Source organism: Aulonocara sp. 'chitande type north' Nkhata Bay, linkage group LG20 (genome assembly GCF_057382095.1).
Source record: "Aulonocara sp. 'chitande type north' Nkhata Bay isolate Kocher_YH1m ecotype deep benthic linkage group LG20, A_spYH_male_GT1.1, whole genome shotgun sequence".
NCBI lineage: Eukaryota > Metazoa > Chordata > Actinopteri > Cichliformes > Cichlidae > Aulonocara > Aulonocara sp. 'chitande type north' Nkhata Bay.
In genome coordinates this window covers 5640757-5654649 of record NC_141363.1, presented here as the reverse complement: position 1 = coordinate 5654649, position 13893 = coordinate 5640757, and the positions used below count along the sequence as shown (strand labels likewise).

At 40.0% G+C, this 13893-nt stretch overlaps 1 protein-coding gene across 5 annotated transcripts in view; it reads right to left on the bottom strand.

Annotated features, from left to right (window-relative positions):
- The window catches only part of chl1a (cell adhesion molecule L1-like a), a 47928-nt gene extending 37445 nt beyond the window's left edge, over nt 1–10483 (bottom strand). For 3 of the 5 annotated variants that reach the window (XM_086276587.1, XM_086276588.1, XM_086276589.1), the window contains exon 1: nt 10310–10483. The gene's annotated coding sequence lies outside the window, so the exon portion shown is untranslated. The remainder of the gene's footprint in view (nt 1–10309) is intronic. The other 2 variants (XM_086276590.1, XM_086276591.1) reach the window with 2 other exon arrangements.
- Between the last annotated feature and the right edge of the window lie 3410 nt (nt 10484–13893).

Genomic DNA, 13893 nt, shown 5'->3' with positions numbered 1-13893 from the left:
AAAGCACATGTGCTTTGCGCAGGCCTGATGAGTGTGTGTTGCTCATGAAAGTGCTGCCAAGCTCACTCAGTTGTGCTTTAAGTGCTTCCCGCTGTGGAACACAGTGATTTGTGGAGTGACATGTGAAGAGCTGCCTCAATAAACAAGAGCTAGCCTGGCACGCAAATGGCACGCATTCCACGCACGCTATAAGGATTATAAATTCCTAATGCTCAACCCACAGTCTTTAAATTTCACTATGCGCAGGATAGTTCATTTGCAGATCTTTCATCTCAATAGAAATGATGTGTTTTCTTTAAAAAACTGCTAGATAAACTGAATTTCCATTCATAGAAAAAGTCAAAGTCCTCTGAGTGAGACAGCCTATAAAAGAACATGAATCACTATTGAAATATGTCCCTTGCAGTTGTAGGGTGACAAAGGGTGGCATTCAGAAGCTTAATCAGTTTCCATAGCTAGCAGCAAAGAGACAGACAGTTTGGAGACAAGCTGTCACACTCAACTTCCTCCCTTCAGACAGTCAGGCCACAAGAAGACCTCATCAAACCTGCCTTCATCTCAAAACATTGTTCATCACCGTTGCAGAGAGGCAGATAAAGGAGCAGTGTTGTGCTCTGTTGTCTGAACTAAGCCGGTAATTAGTTTATGGGATAATCTCGAAGGCCTAAAGTGGTATTTAGCTGGGTTAGTAAAGTCTTGTAAGAGTTTTTGCTTCAAAACAGTCATCTGTGCAGCAGCTGTCCTTCGTTAGATCAAACTTGCAAAAGTTGTCAGTTAAAGCACAATGTTTACATTCTGACCAACTTTTGACATTATATGTTTCTATATTACAACAGAATTACTATTATTGAAGACATTAGAAGGAAATCATTTAATATGCCCCTATTGGCTTCTGTTTGTAATGTACTAAAAATGATCAACTCAGTTTTAGGTGTCAGTGTGGCTCTTTTTAGCTATTGGGAGAACACATAATTCACATTGGCAGCAAATTTCATTTCATTCAAAGCAATGTTTCCAGTGACCCATAAACACATTGCTGCCACTGTTTGTGAAAGAAAGTAACAAATAAGAATGTGGTTTTCAGTCATAATTAATTCTTTTTGAAATGCCAGAGAATATGTGTATTCAATCTGTAGTTTTGTCATAGTGCATCAAGTATTTTGTGATGGATCCATATGGATCCACTGTTTGTAAGTGTAAAAAGAAATCAGTTCCACAGACAAAGTAATAAATCCTCACAGAAGAATGCAACTTGCCTCATCTTGTAGGATGAACACATAATTGCGGACACTCTCACTCTACTCAACATCACCTCTCACCTCGCCTTTTAAAGACTCAAAACACAGTTTCTGGCTGTTAAAACAGCAATCTTTGTATCATTTTAAAAAACATAAATTATTCTATCTCGCTTCAAACAAATTCAGCCCGCAGCCTCCTCAGTTAAGAAAAGCATTCACAGACACAGTTCAGGTCACTTTCATATGTGTGTGAGAATAAGAAGTGACATGAGTAACCAGCACAGAACGTGGATTATATCTATAACAGCCAAAAAATAAACAAATACCACAAGCAAAGGTAATTTATTATGTATCAACTAATTTAAAAAAGAATTCACTCGTGAGAAACTCATCAGAAATAAATTAGTTGTCTGCCTATTGTTGATGAGCTGGAAATAAATGAGTTTCAAAGCATCTGCTGCAACATGTCAAGAGAATAAGGCTCATGAGTCACTTCGAAGTTTTCCCTCAAACCTATACCGCAGAAATCTGCGGATCCCAGTAACTCAGTTAGATAACTACAAAGCTATTTAGAAACCAACCGAAAAAGATGTTATCGTCGTCTACTTCACGTGGTGATCACTTTCAGTCAAATGCAATCTGATTTTGAAAATCGAGGTTTGTACTTGTCCAAGTAAAATGCTGGGTAAAATGTAAATAATGTGCATTTGGTGACTGTTGAGGGCATTTCAGTACACTCAATGCTCTGTCATGTATAGGAAACCAGTTTGAGGTAATCTGAGCTTTGCAAAATGGTCAGCTATCCTGCTGGAAGCAGCCATCATTGGACTGATACACTGTGATCATAAAGGGATGGTTATGGACTACAACAACTCAGGTAGACTGTGGCGTTTAAATGATGCTCATTTAGTACTAAGGGGTCTAAAGTGAGCCAAGACTTTCCCCCACACCACTGCACAACCAGCATCAGCTTGAACCATTAATACAAGGCAGGATGGATCCATGATTTCATGTTGTTTATGTCAAACTCTGACCCTACCATCAAAATGCAGAAGTCCATTAATTTTGGGTGAGCCTGCGTGATTTGCAGCTTCAGTTCTTAGCTTAGGGCACACAGTGTGGTCTTCTGCTGTCATAGTCCATTTGTGTTTGGAGATGCTCTTCTGCATAGCTTGGCTGTTATTTGAGTTACTGTTCCCTCAAAGCCATCTTTTCACCAAGCGAACTTTTCTCTTTTGGGCCCTTCTCTGTAAACTCTAGGATAATTAATTATATGGGGAAATCACCTTAGTTGTAATGTAGCTCAGGAGGTAGAGCAGGTCACCTACTGATCAGATGGTTAGTGGTTCGATCTCTGGCTCAAGTTGCATGAGTGCAGCCATCGGAGTGTTTGTGAATGGTAGTTAGTAAGCACTTAAAAAGCATAGAAGACAGTGCTTGTGTGAATGGGTGAATGTGGCATGTTGCATAGCGTGCTTTGAGTACTCCGGAAGAGTAGAAAAGCACTACATGTGAATATAAAGTTACTTAAATTACCTTTGTTCCCCTTTCTGATGCTCAGTTTGAGCTACAGCAGATTATCTTGACGATGTCTACATGGCTTAATGCATAAAGTTGCTGTCATATGATTGAGTGATTCGATATTTGTGTTAATGAACAGGTGTACCTAATAATGTGTCCGGTTAGTGTATATCATCGATTAAATGATGAGAAGTCTCTCAACCTGCAGATTAATGGACTTTGACCACACTTGGGAATCCATGGTCTTCTCTGCAGCTTGGTGAGTGCAGCACAGCAGCACATGCAGTTATCTGCTGAGGTATGAAGATCATCACCAAATGTTGGCTGTCACTTGCATACAGCGATTCCCTGGAAAATGTTACGTATCTCAACTATGACATATAGAAATTCTTGGCACTGTCCACATCGTTGACAGCGTAAAAGGCAACTGGGGAATTTCAAGAATTGTTTGAGAAAAGGCGACAATTAGTTCTTCAGAATTTCAATCTGGTTTTTCCCCTGATTTCTTCCATATATGCCATGGCTCAGAGCCAGGTGCACTTGAGAAGATCGTTTGCCTTGGTAGGTTTAAGTTACTGTTGGGACAACTACCATAAGAGCTGTACCTTGCATCTCTCTGTCTGAGCAAAAGCATCACTGCTGTCTAACACAGGCTCATGACAGGGGTACCCCTGTGAAAGTGTCAGGGCCTTGCTTCATTAGCATTTTTGGAACACCATGAATGAAAGTGTTTGTTCTGGTTTGTGCGTCCAATTGAAAGGGTCCATTAAAGAGTGTTTTAGGGGCTCTTCTGTGTTAGGTCGGAAGTTTGGGAGCTGGTGTGTAGAGGAAAGCGCCAGAAGATGGACGAAAAAGAACAGACAGACACGACGCTACCTTTACCCTCCACCCACATTAGTTTATATGAAGACGACACACTGCTTTGCGTCTTTCAGTCACGAACAGGTGCACCGCGTAACATGTGACAACAGCAATCAGAATAGTAAATGTTTCAACAAAGACTCAACAAGCTGGCAAGCTGTGATTAAAACCAGGGCGGCTCGTCCCACATTCAGAGCCAAGTATCAAGTGAAGTCTCATAACTGCACCTCAGAGATTGCAACATCCCCCCAAGCGACTCTGCTAGCTTGCAATTAGCAAATACCTCCACTTCTCACACAAGGTTACTACTAGGACTGAGGAAGCACTCTGGTAGCTTAGCAGTGAAAAATGAGACTTCAAGGTAGCACAAAATATTGCCATGAAGAAAGAAGTCTGACAGTTTTAATAGTTTTTTTAAGTAGTTACAAGTACACATTTTAAAACACATGTTACTGCTACAATTACAGTTAGATGGAGCCCATGGACAGTAGTCATATGGTTACTAGTGCTGTTTATTCAGTTTTGGCAATAGCTCATGATGAAAAAGTCAAACAGTGAATAACTGTGGAGGATACACAATCACCATTTTCATACAATTAAACAGGTCTAAAAGAAATTTATTGCTATAACTGTCATTTTTTTAAGTAGCAAATGTGAGCCACAGTCTTTTTGCACTGGAGTTTTAGGGGATTTCTCCACCATAAATAAATAAATTATGTCCCCCAAAAGAAAAATTTTATCTGAATAGAAATATTAAGCCATCTTATCTTCATGGGAAAGTAGCATCTCTGGCAAGAAGGAAAATAGCAGTTGATTTTTCAGAGCCGCTGCATGACCTGATGGTGATGCATATGCATATTAATACCTGCTGGAAAGGTAGCGCTGGGTACTACCAGTTTAGTGCCAGATTGCTGTGAGCAAGGTTTCGACCCTGACAAAGAATGAAAGTTAGAGAGTACGAGAGAGACAAAAACAGAAAGAAAGCGGGGGGGGGGGGGGGGGGGGGGGCGGGGGGGGGGGGGGGCCTGTGTTGTTGAGTTTTGTGGAGGTGATATCTATGGCACAGGAGAGAGAAATCCATGGGAATTCTGCTCATTAGCATTTGAATTGAATTCCAGCAGGCAGAAAAGACAGACACTGAGTTCAGGACTGTTGTTAGTGAAATTATTGCACTGAATGTTATGGTCAAAGCTAATCTTTGCAACAAATGGAGAGCTTAATATTTCAGAAACCTGGGAAAGATAACAATTATTGTAAAAAAGTATTATTATTGCATACTGTGGTATTACTGTTGTAATGTGCACAGAGCAGTTAAACTCTGAAAGGCATCACTGCTTTTGAATATTAAAGAAGCCCCTGAGTTTAATTTTAATATATGGTAATAACATTAATTAGCAATAATGACATTAGGCGTTTACTGCAATCAACTGAACAGTTAGTTGGGACAAACAGTCACTGGCCTCTGTTACTGGTTATCCTCACTAGCTCTTTCAGTGCAAACATTGACTATTTTCATCATCTAAAAATGCTTTAATTACCTTTAATTACCTTACCTTAGATTTGAAAATGTTGAAATGGTTTTAGATTTGTAGATTTCCCAGCTACAACTATGTGATTATAATCAAATGATAATTATTTTAACACATAAATAAGAAATAGTAATCAAATGATATAGAGTTACTACTAATTGGAGGGAAACCTGATAAAACAGTGGCTTTTATTTACACACAATCTTTAATATAGAGCATTGTAAATATTCCTTTCACAAAAGTCTATCCTTTTTGTGAACATCAAGGAATACTGCCAACTAAATGAGTCATGTGAGCAGAGAAGAATGAAGTCTAAAAGAATTGCTTTCAGCCTTCTTGTTGTGTAGTGTGAACTTGTCCTGGCTCATGTAAATCAGTCTCAAAGCAGGGCAACATGTAAGAACACAGAAGGTATGTGTCATAGGCAAATTTTCTTGACTCCTGTTCAACAAAAGCACTCTACATTTTCACATTTGTGACCCAAGTGCAATCTCAGACTTTGTTTTGGTTTTGTGATATGCCCTAACTTTGCTGAAGTCTATCTAAAGGTGCACATCTCTCTCCAGGTTCCAGGAAAACAACAAAACTCCAATGATATATTTTGCTAGAGAGGATGTTTACTTCATAGCCGGGAACAGGAACACGCTGTCCCAGTCAACAGGGCGATGTGCTGAAGATGGCGCATCTTATTTCTGTCCCTTCTGTCTAAAAGTATGTTTTTGTCCTGGAAAAGGGGTTTAACAGTGAGGGCAGTGTTCAAAAGCGAGAGTCCATCAGAATGCTGTGAAGAGCATTTCAAGTGCCAACACACCATGCTCCCCACTCACTGGAAGGAATTCATCCTATTGTCAACTGAACTTGTCGAAAAACTCTTGAAGGTGCGGCATGGGGGGTTAAAGTAGGCTGAGCACAGCCTTCGTGACCGCTCTCAAAGCCAGATCATCCCAACCTTCTCGTGTAGAAGTATCAGTTGCTCCAATTTAGACGGGGTCCCCCTGCGTGAGGCGTTGATTTCACCCAACATTTGTCGGCTGGAGCAGTCATGACCTTTGCTCCTGGTAGTTAGGAACTGCCAGAGCTGAAAGGCAGAAAGCCAAACAACCATGGTAACAGAAATACTGGTATCTATGTCGGGAAGATTTACTGGGAATTTGTAAGGGATTTCCAGAGAATAAAAGCTTTATCCCATGATGAGTGAAAGTTTGATGCCTGCAAAAGCTGTCACCAATTGTTTAAATAGATGGCAAGATAGACAATCTGAAGACACAATCAGTTTCTCACGCTGCAGTGCCCCCGCTATTTTAAACCACTGTGTTGATGCGCAGTGACTCCCTGTGTCAGTGCCTGCTGTAAATATTTTACAAGCATTCCAAAGGTGGACTGGCTGTCCTTGGAGCAAAGCAATAAATTCCCCCACCAAATACGCACAGAGCTGTAGTGCATCTTCAGTGGTCATCTTCTAATTAACACGGACCAACGAAGCAGAACTAAATTATCGACCAAGTTTAAAGGCAACGTCTTGGAGCAAAAAGAGCCACCTTTGTCGAACTTTAAAAACCTCTTTCAGAGGTTTTCTTTCATTTTCTTTGGTCGATTTGTTTTGTATCAAAGGCTGTGCACAGATCGCGTATGGCGCCGTGGTACTCGATAGTGAATCAAATGCAAGAAAAATATACAAATACAGTTTGCACAAAGCATTAGTTAAACCTGCCAAGATCAATCAAGACACTATTCTCACAGCTGTTATCTTCATTCTCTACTCTAAAGAACAAGTTCAGAAGCACACAGACACACACATGCTCCTCTTAATTTATTCATATGTGTGGTATTCTCAGATTACCAGTTAATCCACACAAACGTGTTCTCTGAGTCTACTAATATGCAAAAGATGTGATCGCTGTGCTTCTCTAGGATAGTAATCATCCCTGTTTCGTTCACATTCCTTTTTGCTGCAGTATCCTGTTCCCTTGTTCGTCTACTTTAAAACACTAACTTTAATTTGTTCCCCTCAAACAGATGAATTGTTTGAAGCCTTCTGTGAATTATCTGTAACTTAACTTATGCAGCAAAGAATTTATTAGTTTACAATTTACTGTGGCTGCATAGCTGTGCACACAAAACCATTTAACATCTTCTGCCCATTAAGTCACAAAGACCATTATGATAAACAGCTAATCGCAGATCTGAAAATTTTATTTGACTTTGTTCTTTCACTTTCTCACAATGGCAATCTCCAACCGCCTCATCAGCAGCTTCAAAACAGAAATCAATTTCTGTTGAAAACAAGAAACGCGCACATTAAACTGCCTGAAATGTCTCTGGAAGCGACAGAAAAGCAAAGCCATTAGTAATCAGGTCTGTTCTACCATTAAATTTGATTATTGGGTTATGTTATAGTCATTCAAGCAGTGGCCTCATGTTGATACCATAATTTTGTTGACTATAAGTGACTGGCATGGAGTTTTACTCTTCCCCATGCATCACTGATTAAGTGGCTGAGAAATTCACCCCCTGCCTGGTAAGGCTCTTACATTAAACTATCTGCTTCTAATGGATAACCATGAGCTGCTCAAATGCTGACGGCAGCTAAATATACTCTGTTCTGTCACAACACATTTGGCAAGATATTAAATCCACGCGATCTATAAAGCAACAGCTGACTGTTGGAAACATATGCCATGTACAACAGGATATTAGAGTGTAACATTAAGTCAATAAAATGTGTATGTTACAGAGTTATGGAGGTGTCTCTGTCAAGTTTCAGCCTCTGAATAGAAGGACATGATTTACTAATGCAGCAGGCTCCAATTATATAATGCAGTAGAGTATATGTATGCAGTAGAGGGTTATGTAGGTTGCCAAAAAGCAATTATCTCGTCTTTTGCCTCAAAAGGTAGCTGAGATAGGTGGAGACAACATGCCTAGCATGTTACAACACATGCTGAAATGCCGGTACCGGGGTGACAATGTATTGTACAACCTGTGAAAAGCAGGAGCAGGAGGTGCTTTCCTGGCACTCCGTTTCATTTATGGTGTCTCATTGGTGCCACTGTGGAGCTCCCGTGTTTGCTTTTGAAAGTTTTGATTTTTATTTCACAGTGTCAAAGTGTTATGACATTTCCTGCATGAATCCACCATCAGTTTGCATTCAGTCACTTGCTTCACAATAAGTGCACTCAGAAAAACCACTCACCATCTGACATTTCAAATTTACCATCCTTTCTGTGCCTGTAATAAACCAGAAAATGCCGGTGAGTCATGAATGTGGAAGGTTCAATTCATGTTGTTCTGGAAGCATTTATTTAAAACAACCTGGATGATAAAAAAAAAAAAAACTAAACTGGGAAGAGCCAAAATAACTGAGCGTTTCTGTGCACTGTTTGAGCCAACAATAGAAAATTGAACTGACTAGTTTGATCAGCGTATTGTTTGCAGTCGTTTCTTCACCAAAATTCTATCCTGAACTGAGGATCTTTGACTTTGATTGCATAAAAAACATCAAATGCAAGCTTCAGTTTGGATTCAGGGAAACTGCAGTGGGTGTTTGAAATTTTTTATGTTTCTAAATGTGAGAAAATCGAATGTCTGGTTTTGTTTGACCAGTAAATATTTTTTCAGTATAAACTGCTTACCCTACTGTTGAAGGTTAAAAATCTGCAGCTGGACTTGAGGATGTAGAGCACCGGAGGCTGAATTCTGTCATTAGTCATAAGGTAACCAGTCATGGGTGATTTCTACATCTTGGAAAATGTTGTCCTATCTGCGGTGGTCATCAAAATTATGATTTGTCCTTTAAAGATGGTCTTCATTAAAAAAGAGAGATATATAGTAGTTGCTACTGTACACATAAATATGTCTCCTTATGATTGATTGCAGGCCACCCATCAGACAGACCAAACAACATTGTTGTCACATTCGTGTGTGCGTGTGCGCGTGTGCGTGTGTCTCACATATCCAAACAAAAACAGTAAAGACATCTGCAAAGAGCATCTGTATGCACATATTCACAGTGTGTGTTTCCATCGGCTGAGACTACAGGACCCTTGACACGCGAGAAAAAGCTGAAAAAGCTGACAACAATCGCAACACAGGATGTTTTTTTAAAATTAAAAGCTGACCCTGTTCTCGTGCCACAGCCTGTTCTACTGTAAATTACTTTATTGAAAGCTTTGTACAAACATCACCACAGGGAGTGAGGACCGCAGAATTCCCCAATTACCACATTTCAGTCATGTTGGGTCACGCAAAGAAAGAGATGCGACCCATTTCACCATGACAAAGCTGCAGAGTCCTGAATAGGCCAGCTTCACAGGACTAAGCCTGGCTAATGCTCTGGGCGACTCACCCACTAACCCACCACTGCTCCTCACCCTCTCAGAGGCGTAGTAACCGAGTAACAGAGAGTGAAACGCACTATTAGTGCTGGGCCATACTATAAATTTTAGTACGGATCTGATTGCAATATTTTTAACATATAAAGGCAGCTTATTTAGGGGGTGCCATGATTTATGAGATGAATCAACATCAATTTGCGCATTTTAAACATTTAATGACCACTAAATGGCTTAATTTCCACAATAAATAGATAAATGATACAACCCAACACACCTTTCACTATTTCATGTATTCTGAACCTTTTTTTTTCTTCTTCTACGTTTTTTTTGTGGGGAGAGATGGAATTTAAATGTATCTGTCTCTAAAGCACTTTAGGTGTGACAGGTGACACTAAAAGGCTTGTGCATGTATATAGCAAGGGATAGAAACAAAATACGGATCAGATACCAGTACCAGTGCTGGATCTTTTGCCCCCTTTATTGGCTATGAACCGTTTGCACGTAAAGCTTCCTCCATTTGGAAGAGATGTAAGGAAAGTGAGCAGGTGACTTTAACATTAAAGTAAGAAGGTAAGAGTCTAATGAGAACCTTTGCAGGGATTTGTGGCTCTCTATCTTCACTACATGATTTGGCACTTGAGCTCCGGTATCATGCTGAGGTAAAAGTGCAGGTTTTTAAAAGTCTGCCTCTGTATATAAACACTGATAAATAGCCCATCCACTCTTCTCGCATTATATCCCTCTATTACAAAGCTGAACGCCTCTTTCTTCCGCAAGTCAGACTAAAATAACATAAGGCAGTCACATGTTTTGTTCTACTACTCACCCCTACGAAGAAGAGCAGCTGGAGTGATGAATCAATCTATCAGGGATTTGCCCTCAGCTTTCACGGTAGGCGCTTCTGTTATTTAACATTTTAAGTGGATGACAACTTTTTAGTCCACGCTATGATTAAGCGCTGACGGTATGACAAACATCTCCCTCTGGAAGACTTTACGTCAAGTTAGCTGCATGCCCACTTTTTTTCCTCCACCTCATCTTCCGCTTGTGAGAAACTTTTTTTTTTTTTGAACGACAGCCAAGAAGTGCGGAGTCAACAACTGCAACAAGTCTCCACAAGGTCTTTCTTCTATTTTGGAAGCTTCAGAGGTCAAAGGACAAGCAGTGAGTCTGTGCGTGTGTGTGTGTGTGTGTGTGTGTGTGTGTGTGTGTGTGTGTGTGTGTGTATGGACTGCTGTCTGTCATATATCGGCACCTGGGCTTGGAGTTAAATATGCGCGTATAGAAAACCTTGGGAAATATTTTTGTCCGCATGTGCGTGCGCGCGAGTCTGTGGCATGTCAATCAATCGAGGCAAAAAGCCCAAGCCCACAGGTTCGTCACTCCCACGCATACTGTACCTGCACACACACGGGGCGCCCATTTCTAATATTCAAAACAGTTGAGCCTCTTTATTGATGAATTCAAAGCACAATTACTGCTCATTCATGCACGTAATTGCCCTTTCCCGATATATAAAGAGGGTGAATGGCTGCTGAGTGGACCTTACTTTCCCCATCGACGCATATCAACCATTTTACCTGCTTGAATTTGAAGTCGATACCGCTAGAGAATACAGTTGCCCAGTCCTGCTCTTTTTATGCCCACAGAGAGGATGTAGGTTAAAAAGTTTGTACAGTATGTAAAACTGAGTCCACACCCACGTGCAACTGATATCAGCGTAATAAGTGAATAATACGGGTTACAAATGCAAATAAAGATGGGCTGTGTGTGTCAACTGTCTGCAACCATACACTTGACAGACACTGTCGCCTGAAGTTATTTTTCATGAGCATGAACAAGAATGTGAAGTGCAGATAGACACTGAAAAACAAAAACATGCTGTTTACCCTCTGCAAACATGAAGCAGTAGTTTTGAGTTAAGTCCAAATGAAATGTATGAAAACAATGTTTGTTTGTTTGTTTGTTTTTTAAGTCATATAATAAAACCATTAAGGAAAATGTGCCTGGTATAAACTGAATGTCAAGTAAATTTCATCTGACCAGGATCCATTAGAGGCAACATTTTAGACTGTACCTATGTGACAAAATGACATATAAAATTTACATGCAATTAAATTAGTCAAATTCAGCATTTTGGACAGATTTATTTATTTATTTATTTATTGAGTGTGTGGAATATTCTTTGACATAAACACAAGTGGACAAAGGCTATTATAAGTACTAAACTGCAGACTGTGTTTAGATGTTTTTGTTTGTTTAATTTAAAGTTTCCTCAAATTATTAAACTTTTGGATTCTGAGCATTTTAATCTATCAGTTACTTTGATTTAGGCAAATTCTAGCATAAAACATGATTATTGTGACGACGCTGGGCTAAGTCATTTGAGTCCTGTTGCATAACAATAAATGAAATAATTTCAAAGTGTGCTAAAAGGACATTTTATTTTAGTTCTTTACACTTTAACACAAAAAACTGATCAAAGCAGTGTATACATGTAGTTCAAGCTGTGCATCGGAATAGCTTAGAAAGGAGATTTAAGTGGCATTGCTTGTACCAGAGTTGGTCTGAGTATCTCTACGGTTTACAGAGAATGGTCCAAAAAACAGAAAACATCCAGTAGGCTGCAGTTCCCTGAGAGAAAATGTGTTGTTGATCCCAGAGGTCAGAGGAGAATGGCCAGACTGCTTCAATCTGATAGGCAATATTAACTCAAATAACCACTTGTTACAACCGAGGTATGATGAAGAGCCTCTCTGAACTTAAAGGGCATCAAACCTTGAAGCAGATAAGCTACAGCATCTACACAAACTGTCATAAACAGTATGAAAGCATGGATCCATCCTGTCTTGTATAAGTGTTTCAGTGGTGTGGGGGATATTTTCTTGGTACACTTTGGACTTTTCAGTACCAACTGAGCATAATTTTAATGCCACAGCCTACCTGAGTTTTGCTGCTGATCGCGTCCATCTTTTTATAACCACAGTGTACCCATCTTCTGATGGCTGCTTCCAGCAGGATGTCACAAAGTGCAGATCGTATCAAACCTGTTTCTTGAACATGACTGAGTTCACTGTACTCAAACGGTCTCCACAGATTTGAGTCCAACAGAACACCGTGCACTGAAAAAAGTGATATTGTCTCCTTTTAAATATAGCATATTATATTTTGGTATATCTTTTCAATTCAAATGAGTAATTCCTGTCTACATATATAATTCGAGTAACTCCAGAATACATTCCCTGCGTTTTAATCCAATTAATTTTAGTTAATTAAATGTAGCTCAAAATGCTTAAGTATGTTTTTCATAGCCTCCTGCTGGGCCATTTTGCGCATGCGTTAGGACAGGCCACCATTTTGCGCGCGGACTGAAGAAGCGGACTCTTTGTGTGCTGCAAGCGGGCTCAAGTTAATCGCACAACTTCATATAAAGGTGGTCTAGCTTCGGTAAGTAAACCTTTTACGGTCGTTTTTGTTTTATTTTTTTACCTCAGTCAAAGCATGTTGACTCTTTAAGACGTGTGCACATGGAGAAAGAAGTCTAAGTAGTTGTACACCTCTGAACTTTGTCATGAATTTGACTTAAGCTAGCTATGTGCTCTATTAGCTACTGCTCTATTAAAAGAGTAATTGTATTGATGCGTTAAAATGTCATATGTTTTTAGCTTAGTTCTTGTGGCACACTTTGTACTAACAAATTATGGAACGAGGCAATTTCTCTGTAGTTAGCTGTAAAGTTCACTGTACAGTCGCCTGCAGTTTTAAGTGGAGAAATCGTCCCTCCCGCCACAACATTGGCATTAAGGAATAGTCGGGCGGGGGAGGGGGCTTCTGAACGCACCTGCACAGTCAGGGGTGCAGTAGGAAATAAGTAGGATTGGCGTTGCACAACGTCTTTTGTGCAGAAAAAAATAATGGTTGTAAACTGTGGAGGAGAATTACTCAGTGGTTGCCAAAAATGTGAGATCAAAAGGCACTGAGAGTGATGTTTGTCAGAACTGAAATTAACTCAGAAAAGAAGTTGCTTCACTTGATAGAGCTGTTGAGTGCAAGACCTGTCAGCGGTCTGGTTTAGCATTTAAAGCCTCGCTACGTGCTTCCAAACCGCTGCATTTAATCTCAGAGAAAACTAACACAGAGAAGTAAAGCAAGTGTGTAAGTTCATCTCTTTATGTTTGCATAGTATTTCCATGTTGAGCTTAACAACCGATGTATGGAGCCACAGCTGGACTGGCTGTCGGAGTTTTGTATTGAGGGGGAAAGGAAGCGATTTGTTTTATACTTCAGCTAGAATGAAAAAAGACACAAAGCTGGAGTTATTCGGTGTCTTCATGCTGAACAGCTAAAACTTCTTCCCTCATTCTCCCCCCTCCCTCTCCTGTTGCTACTTCAATCATGAAACTGATCGAT